We start from the raw sequence: 17,555 nt of genomic DNA, 5'->3' as shown, positions 1-17,555 counted from the left end.
CTCTTCGTTCTTGGTCTTCCTTTCTTATTTTCCCCTATTGATCCGTACAAATATTTTATATTACCCGTCTTCCGCTATGGCTTACTCCTATTTCTTTTCAGCATTTCAAACATCTTGTTGGGCGCCATTTTACATTGCCGATGCTTTCCCAGGTCAATAAATCCTATGAACGTGTTTTCATTTTTCTTAAGTATTCCTTCCGCTACCATGCGCAGCGTCGGAACTGTCTCTCTGGTTTCTTTACCTTTTCTAAAGTCAACGTAATCATCCTTCCCATTCTTCTGTAAATTATTGTTGTCAGCAACTCGGATGCAGGAGATGCTGAGCTGATGGTGTGATAGTTCTCGGCCTTGTCTACCCTTCCTACATTCGGGGTTGTGTTAGCGTCATTGTTTTGGAAATCTGATGGTATGTTTCCAGAGTTGTTCTACATACCAAAGCGAGTAGTCGTTGGTCGACACTTCCCGGAGTGATTTTAAAAATTCGGAAGCAATACACCTATGTCTTCATCCTCGTCTAATCGCAAGACTTCCACAGTTGTTTTACATACTGACTCGAATACTCGTATATGAAATGAGCTAGAAGCAACGAAGAAATGAAAGGAGCGGTGAAGATGAAGTCAAAAAAAGATTCAGCGACATGGTAGCAATGAAGTCGTAAGTAGAAATGTGAGTGACAACAACTAAAGCTTGTCTGCGCTCTGGAGGCGTACTCAGATAACCTATGGGTTAAGGTAACTGTTTGCAATTAGCACGAAATGTGAGCTCGAATCCTGGTCTGCAACGAATTTACAGTTGTCTTTTTATATTACTTACATTGCAGGTTCAGCATATGTGAACGGTTTTGCACTGATATCGTTTCGTGTCACTGCATGTCCATTGGTTTCATCCTCATCCATTTATTTATTTCAACTGAGATGTTGCAATGATACTCAGTCCTGTAACGGAACTGAGCCACTTGAGGTGTGATTCTCCGATGTCTTTCCAGAGCTAAGTAGCGAACAGGTCATACTAGCAGTGCATGTATGACGACAGTAATCAAATTCCCCCACAGTTCTCCCTTCTATGACTTAAACTCGGTGTCTAAAGCGCATAGAATGCTTGTATGAAATATCTTCAGCAAAGTCCAAGTAATATTAAAACTTCTACATCTACATCTACATGATTAATCTGCAATTCTCACTTAAGTGCCTGGCACAGGGTTCATCGAATCATTTTCATACTACTTCTCTACCATTCCACTCTCAAATGGCGCGTGGGAAAAAGGAACACCTAAATCTTTCCGTTCGACCTCTGCTTTCTCTTATTTTATTATGATGATCATTTCTCCCTACGTAAGTGGGTGTCAACAAATTATTTACGCATTCGGAAGAGAAAGTTGGTGATTGAAATTTCGTAAATAGATCTCACCGCAGAGAAAACCGCCTTTGTTTCAGTGACTGCCACCGCAACTCGCGTATCATATCAGTGACACTCTCACCCCTCTTGCACGATAACACGAAAAGAGCTGCACTTCTTTGCACTTTTTCGATGTCCTCCGTCAATTCTATCTGGCAAGGAACCCGTACCGCGCAGCAATAGTCCAGCAGAGGACGGATAAGTGTAATGTAGGCTGTCTCTTTAGTGTTCTGTCAACAAAGCACACTCTTTGTTTCGCCTTCCCCACAATATTATCTATGTGGTCTTTCCAGTTTAAGTTAGTCCTGATTGTAATTCCTAGGTATTTAGCGGAATTGACAGCCCTTAGATTTGTGCGATTTATCGTATACACCAAATTTATCGGATTTATTTTAGTACCCATGTGGATGACCTCGCACTTTTCTTTGTTTAGTGCTAATTGCCACTTTTCGCACCATACAGATATTCTCTCTAGATCATTTTGTAATTGGAAGTGATCATCTGTTGATTTTACTAGACGGTAAATTACAGCGTCATCAGCAAACAATCTAATGGGGCTGCACAGATTATCACCTAGATGATTTATATAAATCAGGAACAGCAGAGGGCCTATATGACACTACCTGCCGAACGGCAAATATCACTTCTGTTCTCCTCGATCATTTACCGTCTGTCACTACGAACAGTGACCTCGCTGAGAGGAAATCACGAATCCAGTCACACAACTCCATATTCACGCAATTTTATTAATAGTCGCTTGTGAGGAACGGTATCAAAAGCCTTCTGGAAATCTAGAAATATGGAATCGATCTGAGATCACTTGTCGACAGCATTCATTACTTCATTGGAATAAAGAGCTAGCTGTGTTGCACAACAACGATATTTTCTAAATCCGTGTTGGTTATGTATCAATAAGTCATTTTCTTCAAGGTGATTCATAATGTTGGAGTACAGTATATGCTCCAAAATCCTACTGCAAATTGAGGTCAGTGATATGGGTCTGTAATTCAATGGGTTACTCCTATTTCCTTTCTTAAATATTGGTGTGACCTGTGCTACTTTCCAGTCTTTAGGGACAGACCTTTCTTCAAGTGAGCGGTCGTATATGATTGCTAAGAAAGGCGCTATTGTGTCTGCATACTCTGAGAGGATCCTGATAGGTATACCATCTGGACCGGAAGACTTGCCTTTCTTTTAAGATTTGAGTTGTTTCGCAACACCTAAGATATCTACTTTTATGTCACTCATGCTAACAGTTGTTCTGGTTTCGAATTCTCGAATATCTACTTCCTCTTCTTTCGTGAAGGAATTACGGAAAACTGTATTTAGTAACTCCGCTTTAGTGGCACCATCATCGGTAACATTTCCACTGTTATCGCACAGTACGGTATTGACTGTTTTTGAATGTTCTTTTTGCCACTTTTTCTTAGATAAAAATATTATCTGCTACTTCAGCAAAAGATCATTGTTCGCCTCCAGCCAAAATATTCCACAGGTCTTCAACTTAGATGCAGGCAATAATAAAATAGGCCATTGCAATTCTGAGGTCTTGCGATCAATATATACATCACACAATGTATGAATCAAAGGAATTCTGATAATCTCATCGGATGATCTTAACAAGTTCCTCTCAAACGAGCTAAACCTTTTAGTAATAGTATAATCGTAGGACACCCAACTTCTTCCAGTTCTCAGAACGTCCCTGGCCAATGGCGTGATAGTAACACTCATATCATAAGAATTTCTGTAGATGTGACGTCAATTTGGCGTACAGCGCAAAGATCGACAATCGCAGGAATCGCTATCGACTTCGTGATGAAGATGAGTTTGAATGTTACTGCTTCTCGTTGCACTAACACTAATACAAGCTGTCTTAGATTCCTGCCCAATCACACAGTTGGAAGTCGCTAAACATTTATTTCATCCACTGTTCTCTAATCAGACAGAAACGTAAATAATATGGTATGTGTTAGAACATAAATGTCTTACATTCATAAGGAAGTAAAGAATGTGTTAATAACGGTAAGATGAAGAAAAAAATATTTTCATGTATCGGGACCCGAATCTGCATCCTTCAGCTCCATAAAGCACAACATTACCCCTACAGTCGCAGCTGTTGATTATAATAGTGTCTCTTGAAGGCTTATATCGTTGATGCATCATTAATTGTGATTTAATGACAAACGTGACATATTTGTGGTAAATTTTCAATGTGCGGTTCGCTTCAAACGATGTACTGGAAGTCGTAATACAAGCGCGTTCTATGCTTAATTTGTAAGATATTCGCGATAACAACTAACTCCTGGGAAAGCACTCTTAGATGAAAGTATTAACCATCGATAGATCACTGTGTGACGGTTAATTATAATAATAATTGTAATAAATCATACCAAGACGGACCTGTTTTTGTAAATCTCTGATACGTGTCCAAGAAGTCTTGCGAGACGCCGGTACCGAACACTAATGCAAGTCGATATCAGTCCTTGCTGTTGTCGATATTGCGTATGATGTCATGATTACGTCACGTTTGCAGAATGTATTGTAAGTGTTACCTATGGAGGTAAAAAAAGAAGGGAGGTGGCGTTACGTCAGAAACTTGAGACTTGAAGCCGGCGTCCGCTACCCTAAATAACCCAACACGTTAGGTTCACCGCATTCATACCCCCCCCCCCCCCACCCTTCCCCATAGATGACCACGGTGACTCTTCCCCGTGACATCACTGTGCTTCTGTCGTATTACTAGAGAAAAAAATCATCCAAGAACAGAAAAACGTCTGAAGTTGCCTTTCTAACGCTGTTACCCGTGTAAGCTCTATAAATTTTAGTATTTAAAACAGTTGTTGCGGTCACTCGACATAAATAATGAACAAGAAGCACTCGTAAACAGTAGTCTGCTAAATTACTGGGCTACTTAAAATGGCGACCACTCTGGCTTCAAAACAACGTAGTACGTAAGTCTGCAGTGGCATTTCCCTTCTTTTTTTACATCCGTGGTGTTACCCAATGCGTGCACGATTCTCCTTGGCGGTACGGTGCGGCTAGGGTGCCAAAGATGTTACGTATTCTCCCGGTACTGGTCGTAACATCACAGTCTGATATAATAGTGGCAACTCTCCGTTACGTTTTTGTTAAACACAGCGACAGCAGTACCCCAAGCGACAAGCAAGCGCCACTCCTGCATACAATATCGGATGAGCGCGAATACTTGATTTGTAATATAGTTTTTACAATAAGGAGCGCACGTAGAGGCATAAAAAAATCGACAAGAACTAAAAAAATAACACCACATGTGTCATTATTTGGTTTCCTTCGGACCCTGTAAGATACGAAATGGTGCATTACAGGACAATTTATTTACGATTCTTTTGTAACATACAGGCCTTTACTTAATAATGTCGTTTTCCTTTAATCACAAAAAATTGCTAGTAATCACAAGAAGACCTGACCTTTTGCAGAAAGACGTCGTATACCTAGCCAACAAACCAGGGTATGTGGAATGTAATAACTGCATTTTTTAACTTAACAAATAAGGCATCACAACTAAAGCTTAAGGAAAAGCCACATAGACATAATAATAAACCGTCAAAAGCAATAAAACTGTTTCTCAACATAGAAGCAACCACTTCCACAACTGTAGCTAAATTTAAACCGCAAAAAGCAACATTCTTCAACACATACCCTTTTGAACCAAAAGTAATTACATTTACAAAAATATTCGTGTATTAGAAAGTCGAGTGAAGTGTAAGAATGGACGAATCAATAGACTCCATAAAAATTTTTAAGTGTCATGGAAAGTACCTATCATAATAACGACAGACAATAACGGAAATACATGCTTATCATGCATTAAATATGTGTTTATATTCTCTTGCTTTCAGCGGAATAAGCTGCAAATATACACAAGTTCGGAAGAATATCTTCCTGAATAAATTCTAGCTTATTTCTCTGAATCAGCCAGATTCGGTGTTTTTAGATGTTTTTTAAAAAAAATTATGTCTCTTGGTAATTTAACAAAGCATGGAATGCAGAAATATAACAATTATTTCGTTAATTAAGTAGGAAATAATCAAAACCAAACATTGTCCTTACGACGCCAGTGACTGTCTGCTTTCTCACCCTTTGAGCGCTAGTGTCGCTCTAGTTGTCAAACGTCTACAAATTTCGCATCAAAGTACCGTAACTACATATATTAGACTCTCATGACATGAAAAAGAATGTCAGCTCTTTGTATGAGGGATATTCAGTAATTACAGAGACACACTGAAATTGAAATGAGACAGTTTTGGAGAGAAATTTTGTACATTCCATCTCGTTTGCGCTGTCTTGGACCTGTTTCAATGTCTGAAATAGCTCTTTCTGATGCATCAAATCTTTCTTTATCTAAATTTAACATTTGTTTCACTGTAAAACAAGAAACAGTTTGTAGCAGTCCTTTCAGGACTTCATACCTTGCAACATTTTCTACACTGAACGCTGCCACTGCATCAAAGACACCGAAATGCAGTGTACTAACTGACACCAACACTGTCTTGGGAATTCTGGGTCAGATTATGCTGATGATGAACTGATTATGATTCTAGGTGCGGCCATGAAGATATTTTTTCAATTGTCTCACATCTGACAAATCTTTGAAAGTTTCTTTCAAGACCTCCACTATGGCGAAAGGTAAAGCCAGTTTGTGCTTAAATTCCTCACCATTTTCCTGTGCTCTGTTGCATCTGCCCCATGAATCACGCCCTGGAGGGTACAAGCCATCAATGGATTTATTGTCTGTTGAAAAGAGGTGAAACAAAACTGCCCATGCAGCTTTTCATACATCTTCTATGTTACTAACATTTTGCCTGATGGAAATGCCATAATAGTTTGAATTTCTTCTATGGCAGATTCTGTGAGTCTGTTCTTGCCATCTAATCCTATACCGTCTTCCAATTTCTTTCCCTTTCATGTAGTTTTCAGTCGTCGCCAGTGGAATACATTCTCTTTTGTACATTACCTATGTACTCCATTTTTGTGATATTTGCATTATCTCCATACGTTTCCCTTCCTCAGCTGCTTCGAAAGCTTTTGAATCTCCATTTCCTAAATAATTGCCCATGGAGGGGGGTAATTCAAAGAATTAAACTTAATTCGAAGCACTGTCAAATGTACATGGTCACACCCCGCACAGTGTTATATGTAAAAATCGCTGGAAGACATAAATTCCGTAGGTTCAGTTCAATTAAAAAAAAATTGAAAATTTCAAGATTTCAAACTGTACTGAGCCGCGCAAGATAAGGAAGGGAGGAAGATGGGGGATTAACCTCCATTCGGTAACGAGATCATTACAGACGAATCACAGACTCGAATTACGGGGGTAGGGGCAGATCGAAAAGGAAGTAGGTGGTGTAATTTTCAATGGGTTGCACCCGTGGTCTAGGGGTCAGTCGGCTTTCAGCCGTGATGCCGTGCGGACGGACTCGGCGTGCCGAGCAGTGCTCCGCAAGAGTTGTTTGTTTACCCGCTAGCGCGAGGTTGCGTCGTTGTATTGTCTTATAGTATTGGTACCGACCCGCCATGGCTTTCTCATATTGCCAAGCTACAATCAAACTAACGTTCAACATTAATGACGGGTTTCTTCGAGACATAATGCACATAGAACAGCAAGGCATTCATTTGTCTATTATTTCTAGCACACTGTACCTCAATCTGATTGACGAAGCGGCCTGTGACAGACTCCTCTGATGATCTGCAAACGGCTTTCGCTTTTGCCACGCAGGCAGTAATGTGAGCGTGGCAGCAGTTGACCTTGCTGGTCGGGGGTGCGTACTGTGCGCATCTTTGAACTACCGTTCGAAGTTCCTGCCAACCTTGTCGTTGATGCGCTGCGGCCATACGGCACACTTGTGAGCCACACAGAGGAGAAATGGAATACATTCGAAACATAACCTGTCCTTAACGGGGTACGATAAGTGCGCATAGAGCTTAAGAAGCACGTTCCATCATATGTTTTCGTTGGCGGCTGCCGCGCAATTATTATATTTGATGGTCAACAGAGGACCTGCTCGGGCTACGGCCAGGAGGGCCATGCTAGAGCTGGGTGTCTGCAGCACCGCCTCGCTCAGGTGCCCAGCAATGAACCTCCCCAACGATCCACGATGACCCCCCTCCCGCTATCGTAAGTGCAGGTGGCACGATATGATGTGACGAATGATCAAAACCTGCTACCGCCTGAAGCCGCTGCGAGCTCCGTTGAAGAGTCAGTGCCGACGACGTCGACGACACCACCGCAGCCAAATAGTGCAGAAGTTCCTGCAGCCTCTGCCCACTACGGCGTCGTGGGCACCCAGCCGCCGTCACTATCGGGATCCGACACAGATTCCCGATGACCGAGACCGTCTCGATCCCCGCCCTCCAGTGGATGTCGAATCTCGGACCCGCAAGCAAAAATCACCCAAGCGACACAAGAAGAGGCGATTGTCAGCTGAAGAACGGCACAGGGATGTGAGAATGGCGGAGGACATCGACTCCGTTGACGCGCCTACAGTTGCAGCGGATTCCAGCGGCCTCATTCACCAGAAGGCGCCTGACGATAAGGAAAACCCTCCTACATCTGGTGGCCCTGAAAACGAGGCGCATCGTGTCGACTCCCAAATTGTGGGCTCCTGTGAAAGTGGCCAGCCATCACTGACCTCCCAATCCTCTATTGGTGATTGGGCAGTCGACACGGAGGCCGATGATGCACAGTACACATCGATATCTCCTCCACTGCCCATGGCTGACACTGAGCCCGGAGGGCTCTTCCAGTCAGGTGATCATACTGCGCAGTAATGCACGTCATGTGGCTGGATGGCGTGTGGTGTGCGAGCTCACCGTGGACTTGCACCAGCACACTGCCTCCGCCACTTGGTATGTCTCAGTCATACCGTGTGAGAACAGTCCACTCCACTGTTACCCGCATGTTACACGACGTGATCAGAGCTGCAGACTTGGGCGCCCTTCTCCAGGAACTCCGTCCCAAGCTGCGTTTAGACCTATATGGCTGGACCACCTACAGCCTACTCTCTTGTGATGGGGTAGGAGGAACGGCCATCCTTCTCCGAGATGGCATAGAAGCCACGGGCGCCACATACCTACCGAACGCCCCGAGGCATCGCTCTCACACTTCGCGCAGTCCACCTCGTTAATGTCTACGTCCCCTCCGGTACTTCGCTCCGCGGTGACAGGAATGTCTTCTATTCGGAGGAGGTAGCCCCACTTTTACAAGCAAATGTGGACCAATATATAGTGGGTGGCGATTGTAAAAGCGTTCTGCTGCCCGAGGCTGTTACATCATGGTAACCAGCGCGGATATACGCACTTTACCAGCCACTCTGCAAGTCGTCCGGACCGGATATACGTCTCGCGTGACCTCCATACAGCAGCCCATGATGCAGAACTCTGGCCGACGGCCTTAATGGATAATCTCGCATATATCTGTACTATCACCTCACCCCGACAACTCCCAAGACGCAGCAGAGGCCCGTGTACGCTGAGCGTCTCCCTCCTTCGCGAGGAAGCGTGTCGGCAAGCAGTTGCTGACACGTGGCGTCGTTGTTTCCAGCACCTGCCCATGTATGCTTCCACGTTGCTGTGGTGGCTGGTATGTGTCAAACCTGCACTCCGCAAGACCCTGATGGCCTACGGGCGTGACAAACTGGCAAAGGACAACATCGGAATTTTACTATACAGCGCTACGCGAGCTGGCGATGCAACCGCCGTCTCCCGAACGTCAGATGTCAGTACAACGCATCAAAGATCGTCTACTTCTTACTAGAAGGTATCCACATCCGTGCGCCAGTGCAAGACTGCATCCCCAACGAAACGGTATCAGATCACATTGTGCGCGAGAGGAGCCACCGAAAGCTTCAGCTCATTACGGTGGTAAAAACGGAGGAGGGAGGCCGTGCAGTGACGCAAACGGACATAGCGCACACGTTCGCCCGACACTATGCGACCTTGTACATGGAAGATCCTCGAAACTTTCGTGAATATGACGAGCTGTTGCACGATTTTCCCGCCCTTAGGGACGTGGTACCGGATGATACTCTGCTGTTGCCCATTACATCCGACGAGCTGACACTGGCCTTGGCACGTGGATTACCAAACAAATCGCCTGGGCCGACGGGCTACCCCTGAAATTCTACCTCACTTATTATGACCTTATGGGTGACAAGTGGCTCCAAATGTTTCAAGAACAGATTCGCCCTGATTTCACTATCCCTAAGGAATTCAAAGACGGCATCTTGGTCCCATTACCGAAAGCGAATGAAGCTTGTAGGTGGCAGGACTTTCGCCCACTCACTCTCCTCAACAACGACTACAAGATCTTCACCCGCATCCACAGCGCGCGTCTCAACACCGCTATCGGGAAAGCCATCCACACCCATCAGACATGTTTAGGTGGTGTCAGCAACATTCATACAGCGTCATACTGCGACGTAATTGCTTTGACGGCGGCCCGCAAAAAAAACAAGGCACTCTTGTCACCGTCGATTTTGACCACTCATTCGACCGCGTCGACCACGGTTTCCTACGCGCAGTTTCGGAACATATAGGCCTCTCTCCAGAGTATGCACAGGTGATCCTTTGACTGGTCCATGGAGAGTGCTCTCGCATGATGGTCCACTGTTACTAGTATGGTCACATTGTTGTTGGACGGTAAGTGCGATAAAGGCGCCGCTTTTCGGGTATATTACACTACTGGCCATTAAAATTGCTGCTCCAAGAAGAAATGCAGATGATAAACGGGTATTCATTGGACAAATACATTATACTAGGACTGACATGTGATTACATTTTCACGCAATTTGGGTACATAGATCCTGAGAAATCAGTTCCCAGAACAATCAGCTCTGGCCTTAATAACGGCCTTGATACGCCTGGGCATTGAGTCAAACAGAGTTTGGATTGCGTGTACATGTACAGCTGCCCATGCAGCTTCAACACGATACTACAGTTCATCAAGAGTACTGACTGGCGTATTGTGACGAGCCAGTCGCTCGGCCACCATTGACCAGACGTTTTCAATTGGTGAGAGATCTGGAGAATGTGTTGGCCAGGGCAGCAGTCGAACATTTTCTGAATGCAGAAAGTCCCGTACAGGACCTGCAACATGCGGTCGTGCATTATCCTGCTGAAATGTAGGGTTTCACAGGGATCGAATGAAGGGTAGAGCCACGGGTCGTAACACATCTGAAATGTAACGTCCACTGTTGAAAGTAAAGTCAATGCGAACAAGAGGTGACCGAGACGTGTAACCAATGGCACCCCATATCATCATGCTGGGTGATACGCCAGTATGGCGATGACGAATACACGCTTCCAATGTGCGTTCACCGCGATGTTGCCAAACACGGATGCGACCATCATGATGCTGTAAACAGAACCTGGATTCATCCGAAAAAATGACGTTTTGCCATTCGTGCACCCAGGTTTGTCGTTGAGTACACCATCGCAGGCGCTCCTGTCTGTGATGCAGGGTCAAGGGTAACCGCAACCTTGGTCTCCGAGCTAATAGTCCATGCTGCTGCAAACGTCGTCGAACTGTTCATGCAGATGGTTGTTGTTTTGCAAACGTCCCCATTTGTTGACTCAGGGATTGAGACGTGGCTGCACGATCCGTTACAGCCATGTGGATAAGATGTCTGTCATCTCGACTGCAAGTGATACGAGGCCGTTGAGATCCAACACGGCGTTCCGTATTACCCTCCTGAACCCACCGATTCCATATACTGGTAACAGTAATTGGATCTCGACCAACGCGAGCAGCAATGTCGCGATACAATAAACCGCAATCGCGATAGGCTACAATCTGACCTTTATCAAAGTCGGAAACGTGATGGTACGCATTTCTCCTCCTTACACGAGGTATCACAATAACGTTTCACCAGGCAACGCCGGTCAACTGCTGTTTGTGCATGAGAAATCGGTTGGAAACTTTCCTCGTGTGAGCACGTTGTAAGTGTCGCCACCGGCGCCAGCCTTGTGTGAATAAAAAGCTAATCATTTGCATATCACGGCATCTTCTTCCTGTCGTTTAATTTTCGCGTCCGTAGCACGCCATCTTCGTGGTGTAGCAAATTTAATGGCCAGTAGTGTATTTGCGGTAGCGCTTGAACCAGCTATACATGGTCTACGGCATCGGTTAACAGGCATTTCCATGTGTGACGTGAGCTTCCGTTGTGGTGCATTCATCGATAATATGGTGTTCCTGACTAGATCAGAGGATGAAATGCATATTGCACTCCAGTGGGTACGCCAGTACGAGGAGGTCGCAGGGAGCGTCATCAACGCAAAGATGACAAAATACATGGATGTCGTATTGGGGCTTTCCCACGCCATGGCGGTGCCCTTGGACAAGGTGCCCGCAGTCAGATGTTTAGGAGTGCAGTTCTATAGCAATGTTCGGCGCACGGCGGCTCCTACACCAGACACGTGCTCTGATGCGGGACAAGAAATTGTGTCGCATCGATATGCTCCTCAGAACATGTTATATCAACACCTGTCTTGTCTCCAAACTGAACTGTTTTGCGCACGCCGGTTACGATGGCCGACAGATTTCAAGTAGCCTATGGACGTTTCGTGAGCGCCGGCGTTGTTTTTAAGGTCCGATACGCCACCCTGACACTGCCGCCCCGGGCGGGCGGTATCGGTTTAATTCATGTATATAACCGAGCGTAATCGCTTTATCTCAACACTATGCGTCGCATGCGGACCTCTGCCCACGCCACTCTGACGGGCACCCTGATAGCTGTAGTGGCACCACACTCTCTGCATCCCCCGGTTTCTGTAGGACACATTTCACCGGCACTCGCCCACATCAGAGCTACTTACGGTCAGATCTTCCGACGACGCGGATGCCCAGAACAAAGACTATTATTACCTATATCAACAGCAGCAACCTATCAATGCGGTCGCACGCAGACATCCTGAAGTTGCCTGGAACACCGTTTGGCGAGCGGTACACACGCCTTAGCTACGACAGTGCGTTCATTGTGGTACGTGGTTGTGAATGGGAAGTTCGCTACACGTTAGAGGCTACATTGCATTCATCTGACGGATGACGCCTTGTGTCCGATGTGCTCAGTCGTTGACTCGGATGCACACTGCCTGACTTGCCGGAGTCTATCTCCCCTGATGATATATTGCGCCCCGACGGCGTATACTTTCCATCAACCATGACGAACGCCGTTAATTGGCTAGAAGGCACGGCCCTTTACTACGTACTTTGCGATGCTCACAAAGGCATACTCGACTTTTGGTACCTACTGACGCACATGTGGCTTTCAGCCGCCACCCGAAGTACAAAACCCGTTTCGCAAATTATTTAGGTTCATTATTTGCGGATCCTCCTGCTCACTGGGGCGTTCCGGGTATGAGACGCTGAAAATGCAGAAGAATGCTCGAGCATATTGATCCTCTACGGACGGAGTAGGGGGAACCCCTCCCAACAGTAGTGAAGGCGACTCGGACGCTCGGCTACGGCAGCTGTAGGATCTTTTCTAATGAAACAAAAATAAATCCATAAATACAATAAAAATTAAATTCAATTAAAAAATTATAAAAATTGAACAAATAAATAAATAAAACATAGACAATCACGCTACATCCTCCCCTGTCTTACACGCCGTCCTGCTCCTGCATTGGTTCCCCCCTTCCCCCGCCCCCCAAAAAAGACGGGGTGGCCTCTTTGATTAACAATCGAAACGTCCTCGGTCCTGGATTCGAATCCCGCCATTGCTTAAATTTTGATAAATAATCAATGCTGGCGGCCCAAGATTTCCGGCACAATAAGTCACCCTCGTTCAGCCAACGGCCTTATCAAAGAAGGCGGACAATGGGACAGAGGTTCAGGGCATTCTCTTGTCCTAGGGGTGGGAAACTGCCCCTAAAGGCGGAAGAATCGGTGATCAACAACGGCATGAGGATGCAGAAGGCAATGGAAACCACTGCACTGAAGACACGTAACGTGTATCCACAGTACATGTGGCATGTAATTTAAAAGTGTCATGATGATCTCTCCACTGGCAAAAAATTCCGCTATAGTCCCCCATGCGGATATCCGGGAGGGGACTGCCAATGGGGAGGATACCATGAGAAAAAGATTGAATAATCAACGTAAGGATAACGTTCTAGGAATCGGGGCGTGGAATGTCAGGAAGTTGAACGTGGCAGGGAAACTAGACAATCTGAAAAGGGATATGCAAAGTCTTATTCCAGGTATAGTACGGGTCAGTGAAGTGAAATGGAAAGAAGACAAGGATTTCTGGTCAGATGAGAATAGGATAATATCAAGAGTATGAGAAAATTGTATAATGGGAGCTACGAATAGGAAGGTAGGGCAGAAGGTATGTTACTGTGAACAGTTCAGAGACAGATTTGTTCTTATCAGAATCGACAGCAAGCCAACATCGAAAACGATAGTCAGGTATATACTCCAACGTCCGAAGCTGAAGATGAAGAAACAGAGGAAGTATATGAGGATATTGAAAGAGTAATACAGTATATAAATGGAGACAAAAATCTAGTAGTCATAGGAGACTGGAATGCAGTTGTAAGGGAAGGATTAAAAGAAAAGATAACGGGAGAATATGGGCTTGACACAAGCAATGAGAGAGGAGAGAGACGAATTGAGTTCTATAACGAGTTTCAGCTAGTAACAGCGAATACTCTGTTCAAGAATCACAAGAGGAGGAGGTATACTTGGAAAAGGTTGCATGATACGGGAAGATTTCAGTTAGATTTCATCACGGTCAGACAGACATTCCGAAATCAGATTCTTGATTGTAAGGCGTACCCAGGATCAGATTCAGATCAGAATATAGTAGGGATGAAGAGTAGGCTGGACATTATTCAAGAAGAATCAATACACAAAGAGGTGGCATACGAAAGTACTAAGGAATGAGCAGATACGCTTGAAGTTCTCTGAGACTATAGATTCAACAATAAAGAATATCGCCGTAAGCAGTAGAGTTGAAGAGGAGTGAACATCTCTGGAAAGGGCCATAACAGAAATTGGAAAGAAAAACATAGTTACAAACAAGGTAACTACGAAGAAACCATGGATAATAGAAGAAATAGTTCATCTGATCGATCGAAGGATGAAGTACAAATATGTTCGGGGAAACTCAGGAATACAGAAATTTAAGTCGTTGAGGAATGAAATGTTTAGGAAGTGCAGGGAAGCTAAGTCGAAATGGCTGCATGAAAAATTTGAAGAAATCGATAAAGAAATTATTGTCCATAGGACGTACTAAGCATACAGGAAAGTCAAAACAACCTTCGGTGACCTTAAAAGCAAGGGCGGTAATATTAAGAGTGCAACGGGAATTCCACTGCTAAATGCAGATGAGAGAACCAGCAGGTGGAGAGAATTGAAAGTCTTTGTGAGGAGGGAGATTTTTATGATGTAATAGAAGAGGAAACAGCAGTCGATTTAGACGAGATAGGGGATCCAGTGTTAGAATCAGAATTTAAAGGAGCTTTGGAGGATTAAGATCAAATAAGGCAGAAGTGATCGCTAACATTCCCTCAGAATTTCTAAAGTCAATGGGGGAAGTGGCAACAAATCGACTATTCACGGTGGTCTGTAGAATGTATGAGTCTTGCAACATACAATCTGACTTCCGCTGCATTTTCAGCGTCTCATACCCGGAACGCCCCAGTGAGCAGGAGGATCCGCAAATAATGAAGCTAAATCTTGCACCATTTTACATTGTCCAACGCTTTTTCCAAGTCGACGAATCCTACGAATTTGTCTTAATTTTTATTTAGTCTTCCTTTATTATCAACCGCAACGTCAGAATTGCCTCTCTCGTGCCTTTGCACGAGAATTCTTGGAAAAAAGGTAAAAGCTATAGAAACGGGTAATGCACAAGACAGGGATGTAGTGTTTCCCCCCCACAGTTCAATCTGTACATCGAAGAAGCAATGATGGAAATAAAAGGAAGGTTCAGGAGTTGAATTAAAATTGAACGTGAAAAGATATCAGGGATACGATTCGGTGATGACATTGCTTTCTTGAGTGAAAGTGAAGAAGAATTACATGATATGCTGAACGAAATGAGCAATCTTATGAATAGAGAATATGGATTGAGATGGAAGAAAGACTAAAGTATTGAGAAGTATCAGAAATGAGAACAGCGAGAAACTTAACATCAGTTTTGATGTCACGAAGTTAAGGAATTCTGCTACCTAGGCAGTAAAATAACGAAAGACGAACGGAGCAAGAAGGACATCAAAAGCAGACTAGCAAAGGCGAAAAGGGCATTCCTGGCCAAGAAAAGTATACTCTTATAAAATATAGGCCTTAATTTCTGGAAGAAATTGGTAAGAACGTACGTCTGGAGTGCAGCATTGTATGGTAGTGAAACACGACCAGTGGGAAAATCTGAACACAAGAACATGGAAGAATTTGAGATGTGGTGCTACAAAAGAATGCTGAAAATTAGGTAGACTGATAAGGTAAGGAATGAGGAGGTTCTGCGCAGAATTGGAGCGGAAAGGAGTATGTGGAAAACACTGATAAGGAGAAGGGACAGGATGATGGACATCCGTTAAGACATGAGGGAATGACTTCCATGGTACTTCAGGGAACTGTAGAGGGCAAAAACTGTAGAGGAAGACAGGGATTGGAATAGATCCAGCAAATAATTGAGAACGTAGGTTGCAAGTGCTACTCCGATATGAAGAGGTTGCCACAGGGGAGTAATTCGTGGCGGCACGCATCAAACCAGTCAGATGACCGATGACCCAAAACAAAAATTCAAAGGAGTTGTCCAGGCATTTGCATTCACCGATTTACGAATTCCTGAATCAGGATGGCCGTACGGTGGTGTGAATAGTTGTCTTCCAAACAGCAGCGCCATCTCACTCATTCAACTTAAAGTAAATGAGCCTGCCATGAAACAGATGCTAGAAAAAATGCGGAACTCTAGTTTATTCTTTTCAGTCTACGGTTAATATTTTCTACCCTCCATAAGTTTCGAAAAACCAGGTGATTATGGACGATTCAAAGGAAATAATTTATAAAATTGGGTTTTATAGTTCTCTAAATGTTTATTAAGCTCAAATAATTCGTAGGTAAATGCAACGCATACATTTTAAATTTCTCAAAATAGCAAAATGTGGCTTTAATGACTGCTTGGCAAACTTTGGAAATGCGACGGGCTCATTTTGCCTGGGTCTGAGTTGGAATTAGCCGTCATTCTTGCTGCAGATCGTTCCACAAGTACGTCCCACACATGATTTCCCATTTTCGAATCCTCCTGTCCAACTCATCTCATAGTAGCTCGATTGGTTTATAATCAGGGACTGGCTAGTCTATGTTTTTCAAAATTTTCTAAACCTCTGTAGACATCACATATTTCTGACACAAGCGGGATATATGTTTCTTGTCGGCGTCTGGTTGCAAGGCAAACCATTTCCCAATTAGACGCAGACTAGATGACTTAGCGTGTTGCTGTAGAATGGCATAATAAACCTTTAGGTTCATCTCTCCATCTACTTTCACTATGTCCGCGACTTCATTTCCCCCAAACAATCCCAATACCATCGCAATCCATGTTTCACAATTGGAATTACGCTTTGGGGATTCAAGGGTTAATTGACGGCGTTTACTTCCAAATATTTGTAACTTGGCTTCATCAGTGAATAAGACTCTTTCCGAACCTCCTACTGTACAACATCGGTGTGTCGTAGCCCGTTGAAGCCTGTTCTTCTTGTTAACAGGGCGCAACAATGGTTTCCTTGCAGCTACATAACCCTGGAGGTTGTTTTCTGCCTCTGTTGACTCACTAACTGGTGTATCTCAAATTATGTTTCGTTCAGCAGTCACTTCGCAGACAGTGTTGAATCTATTACGTTTACTGCTCACAACCAAATGCTTTTCCTGGCGCTGCGATATTTTCCTTGGTGCTCCTGAACGAGGAAGATCGTCATACTCGTAGAAGCCTCTGTCTCGATGCCGGTGTATGCTTCTGACAACTGCGCTGATGTAAATCTTCAATTCCTTTGATATTTGTCGGACACTATCCTCTTCTTGGTCCAAAGTTATTATCTTTGCCCGTGAATCATAAGGAATCTGGAACTTTCGGGTCCACTTTCAATTACTTTCGCAGATAACTACAGCTGAACAGAACT

The sequence above is a fragment of the Schistocerca serialis genome, chromosome 5 (genome assembly GCF_023864345.2).
Source record: "Schistocerca serialis cubense isolate TAMUIC-IGC-003099 chromosome 5, iqSchSeri2.2, whole genome shotgun sequence".
Taxonomy (NCBI): Eukaryota; Metazoa; Arthropoda; class Insecta; order Orthoptera; family Acrididae; genus Schistocerca; species Schistocerca serialis.
Note: the sequence above shows the minus strand (reverse complement) of the source record.